The sequence below is a fragment of the Phyllobates terribilis genome, unplaced genomic scaffold (assembly GCF_046119375.1).
Source record: "Phyllobates terribilis strain yellow unplaced genomic scaffold, ASM4611937v1 Scaffold_1__5_contigs__length_1240528914, whole genome shotgun sequence".
NCBI classification, from domain to species: domain Eukaryota; kingdom Metazoa; phylum Chordata; class Amphibia; order Anura; family Dendrobatidae; genus Phyllobates; species Phyllobates terribilis.
Genome location: NW_027362761.1, coordinates 754,310,155 through 754,324,477, shown reverse-complemented (window position 1 = coordinate 754,324,477; position 14,323 = coordinate 754,310,155).

Sequence of the window (14,323 nt, the reverse complement as noted above, 5' to 3'; positions counted from 1 at the left end):
ATGGGGGGGTGACATCCTGCATGGGGCATTATATGGGGGGAACAAGTGACATACTGTATGGGGAATTATAATAGGGGGGGAACAAGTGACATCCTGCAAGAGGCATTATAATAGTGGGGGGACAAGTGACATACTGCATGGGGCATTATATGGGGGGGAAGTGACATTCTGCATGGGGCATTATATGGGGGGAGGTGACATCCTGCATGGGGCATTATATGGGGGGAACAAGTGACATACTGTATGGGGAATTATAATAGGGGGGGAACAAGTGACATCCTGCATGGGACATTATATGGGGGGTAAGTGACATCCTGCATGGGGCATTATATGGGGGGGAACAAGTGACATCTTGCATGGGGCATTATATGGGGGGGTGACATCCTGCATGGGGCATTATATGGTGGGAGAGGTGACATCCTGCATGGGGCATTATATGGTGGGGGGAACTGACATCCTGCATGGGGCTCCATATGGGGGGGAGTGAAATCCTGCATGGGGTATTATATGGGGGGTAACATCCTGCATGGGGCATTATATGGAGGGGAGGTGACATCCTGCATGGGGTATTATATGGGGGGGAACAAGTGACATCCTGCATGGGGCATTATATGGGGGGGTGACATCCTGCATGGGGCATTATATGGGGGGGTGACATCCTGCATGGGGCATTATATGGGGAGGAAGTGACATCCTGCATGGGGCATTATATGGGGGAAGGTGAAATCCTGCATGGGGCATTATATTGGGGGGAACAAGTGACATCCTGCATGGGGCATTATAATAGGAGGGGAGTGACATACTGCATGGGGAATTATAATAGGGGGGGGGACAAGTGACATCTTGCATGGAGCATTATATGGGGGGGAAGTGACATCCTGCATGGGGCATTTTATGGGGGGGAGGTGACATCCTGCATGGGGTATTATATGGGGGGGAACAAGTGACATCCTGCATGGGGCATTATATGGGGGGGTGACATCCTGCATGGGGCATTATATGGGGGGGGACAAGTGACTTCCTGCATGGGGCATTATATGGGGGGGAAGTGACATTCTGCATGGGGCATTATATGGGGGGGTGACATCCTGCATGGGGCATTATATGGGGGGGAACAAGTGACATCTTGCATGGGGCATTATATGGGGGGGTGACATCCTGCATGGGGCATTATATGGTGGGAGAGGTGACATCCTGCATGGGGCATTATATGGTGGGGGGAACTGACATCCTGCATGGGGCTCCATATGGGGGGGAGTGAAATCCTGCATGGGGTATTATATGGGGGGGTAACATCCTGCATGGGGCATTATATGGAGGGGAGGTGACATCCTGCATGGGGTATTATATGGGGGGGAACAAGTGACATCCTGCATGGGGCATTATATGGGGGGGTGACATCCTGCATGGGGCATTATATGGGGGGGTGACATCCTGCATGGGGCATTATATGGGGAGGAAGTGACATCCTGCATGGGGCATTATATGGGGGAAGGTGAAATCCTGCATGGGGCATTATATTGGGGGGAACAAGTGACATCCTGCATGGGGCATTATAATAGGAGGGGAGTGACATACTGCATGGGGAATTATAATAGGGGGGGGGACAAGTGACATCTTGCATGGAGCATTATATGGGGGGGAAGTGACATCCTGCATGGGGCATTTTATGGGGGGGAGGTGACATCCTGCATGGGGTATTATATGGGGGGGAACAAGTGACATCCTGCATGGGGCATTATATGGGGGGGTGACATCCTGCATGGGGCATTATATGGGGGGGGACAAGTGACTTCCTGCATGGGGCATTATATGGGGGGGAAGTGACATTCTGCATGGGGCATTATATGGGGGGGTGACATCCTGCATGGGGCATTATATGGGGGGGGACAAGTGACATACTGCATGGGGCATTATATGGGGGGGAAGTGACATTCTGCATGGGGCATTATATGGGGGGGAGGTGACATACTGCATGGGGCATTACATGGGGGGAACAAGTGACATCCAGCATGGGGCATTATATGGGGGGCTGACATCCTGCATGGGGCATTATATGGGGGGAGAGGTGACATCCTGCATGGGGCATTATATGGTGGGGGGGAACTGACATCCTGCATGGGGCTCCATATGGGGGGGAGTGAAATCCTGCATGGGGTATTATATGGGGGGGTAACATCCTGCATGGGGCATTATATGGGGGGGAGGTGACATCCTGCATGGGGTATTATATGGGGGGGAACAAGTGACATCCTGCATGGGGCATTATATGGGGGGGTGACATCCTGCATGGGGCATTATATGGGGGGGTGACATCCTGCATGGGGCATTATATGGGGAGGAAGTGACATCCTGCATGGGGCATTATATGGGGGAAGGTGAAATCCTGCATGGGGCATTATATTGGGGGGAACAAGTGACATCCTGCATGGGGCATTATAATAGGGGGGAGTGACATACTGCATGGGGAATTATAATAGGGGGGGGACAAGTGACATCCTGCATGGAGCATTATATGGGGGGAAGTGACATCCTGCATGAGGTATTATATGGGGGGGAACAAGTGACATCCTGCATGGGGCATTATATGGGGGGGTGACATCTTGCATGGGGCATTATATGGGGGGGGACAAGTGGCTTCCTGCATGGGGCATTATACGGAGGGGAGAGGTGACATCCTGCATGGAGCATTATATGGGGGGAGAGGTGACATCCTGCATGGGGCATTATATGGGGGGGAGAGGTGACATCCTGCATGGGACATTATAAGGGGGGTGACATCCTGCATGGGGCATTATGTGGGGGCCAGTATTCTGTATGGAGCGTTATAAGGGGGCCAGTATTCTGTATGGAGCATTATAAGGGGACCAGTATCCTCTATGGAGAATTATATGGGGGCCAGTATCCTGTATGGAGCATTATATGGGGACCAGCATCCTGTATGGAGCATTATATGGGGACCAGTATCCTGTATGGAGTGTTATATGGGGACCAGTATCCTGTATGGAGCGTTATATGGGGACCAGTATCCTGTATGGAGTTTTATATGGGGACCAGTATCCTGTATGGAGCATTTTATGGGGACCTGTATTCTGCATGAAGCAATATATGGGGCCCATAATACTGTATGGAGGACTATACTGTCCGATCTGCACTGTGGGTTGAGAGAATTCACCGGTTTCTGAGCTATTGTAGAATTTACAATAGATATCGCTCATGTAATATAAGAAGTGAAATCTTCAGCATTGTACTATATATATTTCTCTGCGGCATCTGTGCATCATGAATCATGGTATGTGTTAAAGGGCCCCACTGAGACTCTTTCGACCAAGACCCACAAAAACCCGTAGCCGGCCCTGATTACAGACCTGCTATTTAAAACCGTGGTTCTCTGTCAGACATATCACCTATAACAGTGTTCCAAAATCAACCATTTCTGCCTTCCGTTTCATTGCAGTGTGTTAGTCAAGCTATTCACGCTAGGTCTCTGTGTAGAATAATATTAGTAAATTACAGACCTGCTATTTAAAACCGTGCTTCTCTGTCAGACATATCACCTATAACAGTGTTCCAAAATCAGCTATTTCTTCCATTTTCATTTTGTTGCAGTGTGTCAGTCAAGCTATTCACACTAGGTCTCTGTGTAGAATAATATTAGTAAACTACAGGCCTGCTATTTAAAATCGTGGTTCTCTGTCAGACATATCACCTATAACTGTGTTCCAAAATCAGCCATTTCTTGTGAACGTGGAAAAAATTCTCCTCATCTTGTCGCTCGAACTTCCTGTCCCAATTACTAGGGGATTGCAGTACACCTTTATTGAAGCCAGAGCAGTGTCAAAAGGTTGTTGGTTGGATAGCAGATAATGTTTCCAGTCACTTTGCCACCACCACCACCCTGTAGTTCACATGGTTAAGTCTCAATAGTCGTGAGTCTGGACCGCATATTCCTCACCCTGATCCTCCTTCCTCCCACCATGCCGAGTGCCCGGAGACAACTGATCCCACACTTGGAAACTCAGAAGAGCTGTTCACTTTTTCATTTGTAGATTCAGGCCTCTCGCCCGGCCAGCTTCAAGCAAGAGGAGAACGCGTGTAGTGATGGCCAAATATTGGAGCAGCCACAGTCACATGAAGGCAATGGTGGGAAAGTGCAATTACTGTCGCAAGAGGTGGATGATGATGATGAGACACAATTGCCAGAAAGTCAGGAGGGGGACCAGGGTGCGGAAGTGGAAGACGAGGTGGTGGATGATATAGTAACTGACCCAACCTGGCAGGGGGACATACAGAGTGAGGACAGCAGCACACATGGGGAGGGAGGCGTATCACCACAACAGGCAGAAAGAAGCAGTGTGGTGGTCGCAGACACAAGGCGGGAAAGCGTTCCTCGTAACGCCAACACGATGTAAGTTGCCAGTCCAATTGTTAGGTCTTCCGTGTCTGGTTGTTTTTTAAAGACTTTGCAGATAACCACCTACCAGGCCAGCATCAGCAGGGGTAGCAAAACTAGCAGCCTGACCACCACCAGCATGATCAGGCACATGTCAGCAAAGCACCCGACTAAGTGGGCCGAACCCCAGGGTCCAGAAACAGTGTCTGCGGGTGACACCACTGCTTGTTCTGCTGTTGTGCATGCACACCAATCCCCTGTCCATGGCGCATGCCAAGATGCCTCCCACCCTGCACGTGTCGTTGCACACTCTCAACTAGCACCATCACCAAGCACGTCCTTGTCCCACTCCAGCGTTCAGTTGTCCCTACCCAGTCCTTGGAACGCAAGCACAAATACGCAGCCAAAGCCCCACACATTTCACGCTCGAAATGTTGCCTTTGAGGCTCGTGGAGACGGAAGCTTTCCGCAACCTGATGGCTGCGGCTGTCTCTCGGTACTCGGTCCCCAGCCGCCACTATTTCTCCCGGTGTGCAGTCTCCGCATTACACGAGCACGTGTCCCTCAGCATAAGCCATGCCCTCAACAATACAGTTACTGTGAAAGTCCACCTAACCACAGACACGTGGACAAGTGCTTGTGGGCAGGGACGGTACATCTCGCTGACTGCACACTAGGTTAATATAGTGGAAGCCGGGACCCAGTCAGACCTTGGGACAGAACACGTGCTCCCTATACCGAGGATTGTGGTCCCTGGGTCAATCAGAGTTGCCTCCACATTTTACAGCTCCTGCACCACCTGCTCCTCTTCAGCCTTCATCTCCAAAATGACCACATCAGTCGCAAGCTGGAAGCACTGCCTCGGTCAAGCAGCAACAGGCTATGCTGAAGCTAATATGCTTAGGTGACAAACCGCACAATGCTGAAGAGTTGTAGACAGCTCTTAAAGAGCAGTCAGATTTGTGGCTGACAACGCTGACCCTACAGCCAGGCATGGTCGTGTGTGACAATGACCAGAACCTGGTAGCGGCTCTGAGAAGAGGCGAGCTCACACACATACCATGCCTGGCCTATGTGCTTAACCTCGTGGTTCAGCGGTTTCTCAAATCCTACCCGGATCAACCTGTCAAAGTACAGCGCCTGTGTGCCCATTTTAGAAAGTCAGCTACAGCTTCCGCCGCCATTGCCTTGCTTCAGCAGCGTTTGCAGCTTCCAGCTCACCGACTGATCTGTGATGTCCCCACATGTCGGAACTCTATATTGCAGATGTTGGGAAGGATTTGTGAGCAGAAGAGGGCAGTTCTTGAGTACCAACATCAACAAGGCTGTCGGTATTAAGTTCAGACTCCACACATAAGGCCTCAGGAGTGGACATGGATGTCAGACATATGTACCATCCTCCAAGACTTTGAGGACTCCACCAAGATTTTGAGCAGCGATGACGCCATAATTAGCGTCACCATCCGGCTTCTCTGTCTTCTGAAGCGCTCTCTGATCACAATTAAAGAGGATGCATTGCAGGCAGAGCATGACGAGATGGAGCAAGGTACCATACAGGGTGATTCCACACAGCTCAGCCTGATCTCATCCCATTGTGGATTGGGTGACAATGAGGAAGAGGATGAACAGAAGCTAGTTTCCTGCACTATAGATGGTACTAATTACGCAACTGTCATACCGTCTGTTCAGCGTTGATGGCCTGAGGACAGGGAGGAGGAGGATGAGGAGGAGAGCAAGGTCAGTCGTCCTCTTGGTGAGGAGTCTTGCCTGTTAGCAGTCTGGCACACATGGCCAAGTTTGTTAGCTGCCTTTCCTGTGACCCTCGCTTTGTCCAAATTTTGGGTGACAGTCATTACTGGTTGGTGACACTTCTAGACCCACGCTACAAGGAGAACTTTTTGTCTTTTATTCCCTTGCAGGACAGGCCTAATAAAATGGTGCAGTACGAGAAGGGCCTTGTTGCGGAATTATTTAAAAAATTCTCATCTGAAAACACTGGCGGCAGAGGTCACAGTTCGTTGGACAACCAAGGAGTACAGGCAAGACAGACACAAATGCAATCTAGCAGAGGCAGGGGAACACTGTCAAAGTTCTGGGACTGTTTTCTCAGTCCCTCCCATCGCAGAGGCCCTGAGGAGCGGGGTACTCTCACAAGGAGGGAAAAGTTTCGGAAGATGCTGAGGGAGTACCTTGCTGACCGTACCAACATCCTCCATGATTCCTCTGTGCCTTATAATTATTGGATATCCAAGCTGGACACTTGGCATGAACTGACTCTCTACGCCTTGGAGGTCCTGGCCTGCCCTGCCGCTAGCGTTTTGTCAGAGCGGGTTTTTAGTGCCGCCGGGGGAATTATAACCGATAGGCGCATTCGCCTGTCAACTGAAAATGCTGACAAGCTGACTAATATAAAAATAAACAAGGGCTGGATTGGGCCAGGCTTCTCAACACCACCGAATGATAGCAGCGTAACATAAACTCAAATACAGTGTTTTTTTGGGGAGGTCTAACTCTATTCCCATGCACCTCTGTCTTCACACCCAGACATGGGTATACGCTTCCTCAGTTTGTCTATTTGCTCTTGTCCTCCTCATCCTCCACATCCTCCTCCATATCACCACCATATCTACCATATCAACATATCTACGTCTCTTGCAAGGGACATTGGAATTCCTCCAAATTTTTGGCAGCCGTTGCATTTACTGCATAGGCAAACAATATGGGAGACCCACTTCCTAATAATGGGAACATTGTTTTCAGAAGGCCCTCCAAGCTCTACGTCTCTTGCAAGGGACATTGAAGTTCCTCCAAATTTTTGGCAGCCGTTGCATTCACTGCATAGGCAGACAGTATGGGAAACCCACTTTCTAATAATGGGAACAATGTTTTTAGGAGGCCCTACGACTTCTACTTCTCTTGCAAGGGACATTGGAGTTCCTCCAAATTTTTGGCAGCCGTTGCTTCACTGCATAGGCAAACAGTATGGGAGACCCACTTCCTAATAATGGGAACATTGTTTTCAGGAGGCCCTCCGACCTCTACATCTCTTGCAAGGGGCATTGGAGTGCCTCCAAATTTGTGGCAGCCATTGCATTCACTGCATAGGCAAACAGTATGGGAGTTCCACTCCTTTTTAATGGGAACATGTCGTACTCGTTACTGTAGCCCAGCTCTATGTGTCTTTAAATTGTTAGTAGGGTTTTTCCTAAACTTTGGCAGCCGTTGGACTCACTGCATACACTATAACTGCATATCAGACCCTCTCCTTTCTAATGGGAACATCTCGTTACTGTGGTCCAGGTCTATGTGTCTTTAAATTGTTATTGGGGATTGTTATTAGGGTATTTCCAAAATTTTGACAGCCATTGCGGTCACAACATGGGCATTACCACTATAGGAGACCCATTCCTTTACAATTGGAGCATTTTTTTTACTGAAACCCTCCTCTATTTCTCTTCAGAGGGGTATTGGGGTGCGTCCAAATTTTTGGCAGGCCTTGCAGTCACTGTATACGCAATAACAGTATAGGAGACCCAATCTTTAATAATGGGAACAACAAAGCATAGCCAACTGTTGCTCCTTTGAAGAATCGTAAGGCTGTAAAAATAGTGTTTGTGACTTTCACAATCCCTCCTTCATAAATGAAACAGGATGTGCGTGATGATGTTTCACACACCACATGGCCACATGAGGTTGTAAAATGTTAAAATTTTAAAATCCCAGTGAATGAATTTGTCATGGTTGAAAGCTATGCAAAAGTGCAAAAACGCATCAAAAACGCTATGTGTGAACATAGCCCAAGGTGTGGAGCAGCATTTTTGTTTTTGGTTATTTATTTTGTCTTATATACAAGTCATTACCCTGGAAAGGATGTTCCTTAACATATTTTCCAGGAAAATCCATTTTGGTTTTGTTTTTGTATGTTTTATTGTGAGTCCGTAAAAGTGGCGTTATACATCCGACAACATTGTTGACAGCAGTGACCTGGGAGTCAGAAATGCTTCCAGGGGTCTTCCCCATGCTGTTCCCATGTCATTTGAGCACTGTTCCCATCGATTTGGGCAATTTTTAGGCCCTCTGCAGACCGCTGGGGGTAGCCACCAGAAAAATGCTCAAGTTTCCCATAGACTTACATGAGCACTCGAGCATTCCAATTTGCTTGACCCGAGCAACGAGTACCCGAGCATTTTAGTGCTCACTCATCACTAACAGCTATCGCTCGTGAAAACATGATTTTGAGAGATCGTATTGATGACGTGGAGAATTGCTCCCGTAGAAGCAATCTACGTTTAGTGGGGTTACCGGAGTCGTATGTACAAAATGCCCTGAAGCCACTATATGAAAATGATGTTCCAAGGGCTCTAAAACTAACTGAGGGCAAAAAGGTGGAAAGAGTTCACATGGTTGGCCCCCCACCATCTACCTCTGTGAACCGGGATGCATCCATACCGCGACAGGTCATCATGAAATTTCTGGATTTTAACGATAAAGCGGACATTATCCGGGCATACAAACAGCTGAACCACCCGTTGATCATTCAAGGCCATAAAATCTTGCTTTTATTCCAACGAGGTAACCAGAAAACACAAGACCTTCAGGTCTATTTGCACCAAGCTCCATAAGGAAAAAATCCGCTTTCAAATCCGCTTCCCGGCTACTCTACGATTGAAAGATCCAGATGGTTCCAGATGGTTCCTTTCGGGAATTTGTATCACCTGGCAAGGCTTAGGTTTTTGGCAACATTCTTCTGTGCCCACGGGTCAGTTCTGATCAGGCTCCCCAAGCTGACAACAAGTCTCACTGTTCACAGATTCCAGAGGGATCTGTGAGTCGGGCAGACAAAGGAGAACAGAGACCTAACAAATATATGACAAAAAACGGTAAACAGTAATCAATTTTCTCTCCTTACAGGGGTGCTGGTGTAGAGTGTCGTTTAAAAGCCGTTGCTTCTGCCCTTCTCTTTCTCTGGATTCTTATTATCTTTACTGATGTAGTTATACTGCTCATGGGAGGGATAGAGGGGAGGGGGAGGGCAGAGGCAGGGAAAGGGTGGGAAGGAAAAGGAAAAATAACATAAAAAGGGGGTTAAATCGAAGTTTTATTCCCATGGTTGGGCAGAAGTGAAGCCCAGGGGAAAGATTTTCCTAGCAAGTTGGAACATAATGTCCCAGCTCCTGCTAGGACAATTATATTCTAATGTTTTGTTTGATATTTGTTGTTTAGGTTTGTTACACCATGTTAAGAATTATTTCTTGTTTTACTGTCTAGCTACATGCCATCATTGCCCTATAACTATCTTACCAGTTTTGATCAACTGTATTGATCCTGGATATTTTTATTGTGTCATGGAACGTTAAGGGTTTAAGATCTCCCTAAAAACGCATGAAAATCCTCAGGCATTTAAAGCGCTTAAAACCTGACATAGCCCTCCTACAGGAGACACACCTTCCGGAGGCAGACTTCCCCAGGATGAAAAAATTGTGGGTGGGTGGCGTCTATGGTTCCTCTTCGGTGGACAGAAAAGCTGGGGTCTTAATCCTTATCAATAAACACTTCACACACCAGATCATCAGCCAACAAATGGATAGTGAGGGTAGACTGGCCCACTTAACAGTGTCCACGCCTGGTGGGGTCTTTCCTATTTATAATATCTATGCCCCTAATGTAGGGAACAAATCCTTTTTTAAACAGTTGGAGACTAGACTTCTGCTTGACCCCAATTCTAATAAAATAGTAGGAGGTGACTTTAATTTGGTGTTATCGGTCCACGAAGACAGGAAAAATATCACAGGTACCCTCCAACCTACAACTACACATGACAAGGCGCTTTCGCCTCTTTTGTCCACCTGTCAGCTATTTGATTCATGGAGGTTCCACAAACCTAGTAATAGAGAATATACCCACTTCTCACACGCCAATGACTCCTGGTCCCGGATTGATTATATACTAGTCTCCCCCTCCCTGTTAGCCAAACTAATTACTGTACACATCAATAACATTGCTATTTCAAATCGCGCACCAGTAGCTATGGAATTATCGAAGGTTTTCCCTCGGGGTTCAGACTTCTTATGGAGATTCCCTGATTACTTCTGCAAAGATGACTCTTTCATTTTGTCTCTCAAACTATGGTGGCAAGAATTCATGTCAGACAACTCGGCACACCAAGATGATCCTATGTTATTATGGGAGTCGGCTAAGACTGTTTTTCGGGGGAAAATGTTGGCGTATACATTTACCCACAAAAGAAAAGTTCTTAAAAAATATAGTGAACTCTCTATTAAATTAAAACAAGCCTATATCAAATTCCTACTCGACCCGTCCCTCATAAATAAAGACCATTGGTCACAAAAACAAGCTGAGTTTAACCAATATGTAGATTTGAGGGAAAAACTTTACCTATCTAAATCAGCAGCTTACTTTTATAGATTTGGAAACAAATCGGGGCGAATGATGGCTTATTTGGCTAGAAGGGTGAGAAAACCACAAGGAATTTTCCAATTAAAAAATACTAGCGGGGAAATTCACACCAACCCTAAAACAATAAATTTGATTTTAGGTTCCTTTTATATAGACCTATACAAAAATCCAAAGCAAACATCTCCCTCTCCAACTACACTTTTAGACAGGGTCAAGTTGCCCTCCTTCTCAGAGGAACAAAAATTTATATTGAATAAACCCATCTCTTAGGAAGAGGTCACTAATACAATCAATAAACTGAAACCAAATAAAGCCCCTGGCCCAGGTGGCTACACAAACAAATTCTTCAAGTTTTTAAAGATTGAAATCTCCCCACTGTTGGAATCTATTTTTAACAAAATATCTCACGGTGATCCGCAAACATGGCTTACATTAAATTGTTATTAAAACCGGACAGAGACCCTTTATCCCCCAGCTCTTATAGGCCAATCTCTCTCATTAATTCTGACATTAAAATCATATCCAAAATAATGTCCGACAGACTGGCTTCCACTTTACCTCACCTCATATCTCCCATCCAAGCAGGTTTCATTAAAGATCGCTCGGACACTTTGAATATCAGAAAAGTACTCTTGGTACTGGATAAAATCAATTCCTCATCTAACTTAAAGGACTCCCCAGCGATCATTTCACTAGACGCTTAGAAGGCCTTTTGATAACATTAATTGGGAATGGTTATACAAGGTCTTAGCAAAAATGTCATTAACAGTCTCCAAGGGCTCAGGTATACACTCTGTTTTTTTTGTCTACTCCCTTCTCCCTCGAGAAGGAAACGAGGCAGGGTTGTCCGTTGTCCCGCCTCCTTTTCAACTTAGCTTGGACCCCTTAGTCCACATATTATTGGATCCAAACACTTTCTCAGGTATCCAGTTTACCAAGAGATCTATTCAGGCGGCCTTTTTTGCAGATGACGTCATACTATTTATGTCTGATCCCACTCGACGTTTGCCTATAGTGCTTGATCTGCTTAAAAATTTTGGTTCTTACTCCGGCTTTAAAATAAATGTTAAAAAATGCGAAATACTCCCACTAATCGAGAAGGGAATAAAACTCTACCCAAATGGGTCTTTAGGTGATATAACCTTAGCATCCTCATATATTACTTATCTGGGAATTAAAATAGGTTGCTCGCCTTCATCTCTATACGCCTTAAATTATCCCCCTCTTATAAAAAAAATTATTAGTCAGCTAAAGGCATGGCAGGATTTGCCCTTATCTTTTATGGGAAGGGCAGACTTGGTAAAAATGATCAGTTCAGCTAGGCTTATGTATCAACTACAAACCTTACCACTACTCCTGAAACACTCCGATGTCACTATACTCAATAGGTCCTTCAGTCATTTTATCTGGAGGGGAAAACATCCTAGAATTAGTCTGAACAAACTCATGGCTTCTAAAGCCAACGAGGCATTAATTTTCCAAGTATCAGAAATTGCAACCTTGCCTGCCTCTCTCGCTACATCATAGACTGGCTCCATAAGAGACATACATATTCTGATCACACGTTGGAATCTGACTATGCATTCCCCTTTAACGTAACAGCTCTTCTTCATTCCCGGTTTAGTTCGTTACCCCTAGCAGTCAAAAGTTTGATGATGTTTAGGGATACTATTTCTACTTGGAAGGCAGTTAGGAAAAAATATGGCCTTGCATTCAGAATCTCAAAACACCTTCCGCTATGGCATAATCCAGTATTCCCCCAGGGTAGTGAAAATAAACGTTTTTTTTAAATGGCAACAAGCAGGTGTCGACAGCGTATCTCATCTTCTCCACCCAACTGAGCAGAGGTGGCTGTCATGTATAGAATGTCTGGAAAGATATAACCTACCTTGCCAACACTATTTTCAATATGAACAAATGAAGCTCTCCATTATGGCCAACTTAAGGAACGTTACCTTTGAGGTTTCCCAGAACGAGTTAGATGTCATTTTGTTATCTCGAATGGGTACCCCCTCAATATCTGCTCTTTACTCTGTAATGAAGTCTAATCTATTGGGGGTGCACCCCGACATTTTTTTTAAATATTGGAAGCAACAGTTGGATGATGTGGAGATTCCCTGTAAGATTAGGACAGGTTGGAGCTTATTTAGGAAACACATTATAAATGAAGCATGGATAGAAACTCAGTATAAAATTATGCATGGAGCTATTTACGCTTTTAACATACCTAAAAAAGATCCGCTATCAAATAGACTAACTGCATGTCCTAAATGACACCATTCCTGCTCTGACCTCTTACAAGGCCTTTGGTCCTGCCCTGCGTCAGTTTCATTTTGGGGACAGGTATCAGATATGATTAATGCCATTTGGGGCTCAGGGTATACCCTTTTGACTTATTTAGCCTTGTTGCACTTCTGGAGTAATGCAGACAATCCTAGCAAGAAGATAGGAGGCCCTCCCAAATTGCTACATACCTGGCTTATACTGGCGAAAAAATTGCTTCTTAAATATTGGCTAGATCCCAATAACCCCCCCCCCCATTGCAGAATTGACAGCACAAATGAAGCATTTTATGGAAGTGGAGCAACAAGATGCCCTTTGTAATAAAGAGACGCAAGCAGGCAAATTTCTTCTGAAGTGGTAACAGTGTATTCTTAATTGTTGCTCACTAAGTGAAAAAAAGAAAATGGTGGAACTCCACTTCTACAGCTTGGTATACATTAGAAAATCTCAAAAATAACCTGGGACTACTTTGCTTAAATTAAAAAGGGGGAGGAGGGAGAGAAGGAGTAGGGAAGTGGAATTACTATGTTAGGGTTTCTATTCTGATTATAGAATAACTGTCTTTTCATGATGGCTTTTATAAGTTATAATGTCATCTAGATCTTTTGTCCGGTTAGCTGATGACTGTTTAGAGGTTTTAATTTTTAATTTTGTTTTGTATGTCATACTAGGTAAATCCGCAAAAGATGTTATTATTTGCCCAGTCTGAGTACGGGTACTTGATTATCTTCTTCAGTCGGGTTTGTTTATATGTTTATGAAAAATTCCAATGAAAATGATGTATTAAAAAAAGAAAAAAAGATTATAATAAAAATTCCAACCAAAGCAGTAAGAAACGAATCATTGAAAAAGGAAACAGATGACTAAGATGATGGCGAGAACCATAATAGAGTTTTTTGCTCTTGTGTTGTCTTCCTGATTTCACCCATTTTCTGACCTCGGTTTGAACTTTGACTTTTCTCTGACATACATGACAGATTAAGTTGCACTCTGTAGCGCTATAGCATGAAAACATGAAATATATGAAATATGAATTGCATTAGTGCTCTAAAAAATAAGAAAAACTGAGAATACTTAGCGCATAAATTGGCCAATTCATGTATACCAAGCAGCCGCAGTAAGGCGATTCTCATTGCGGGGAACCTATTTAATGTGAATCCATTCATATTTCATGTTTTCATGCTATAGTGCTACTGTAAGGATCTGAACCATATACCTGTTCTGACTGGT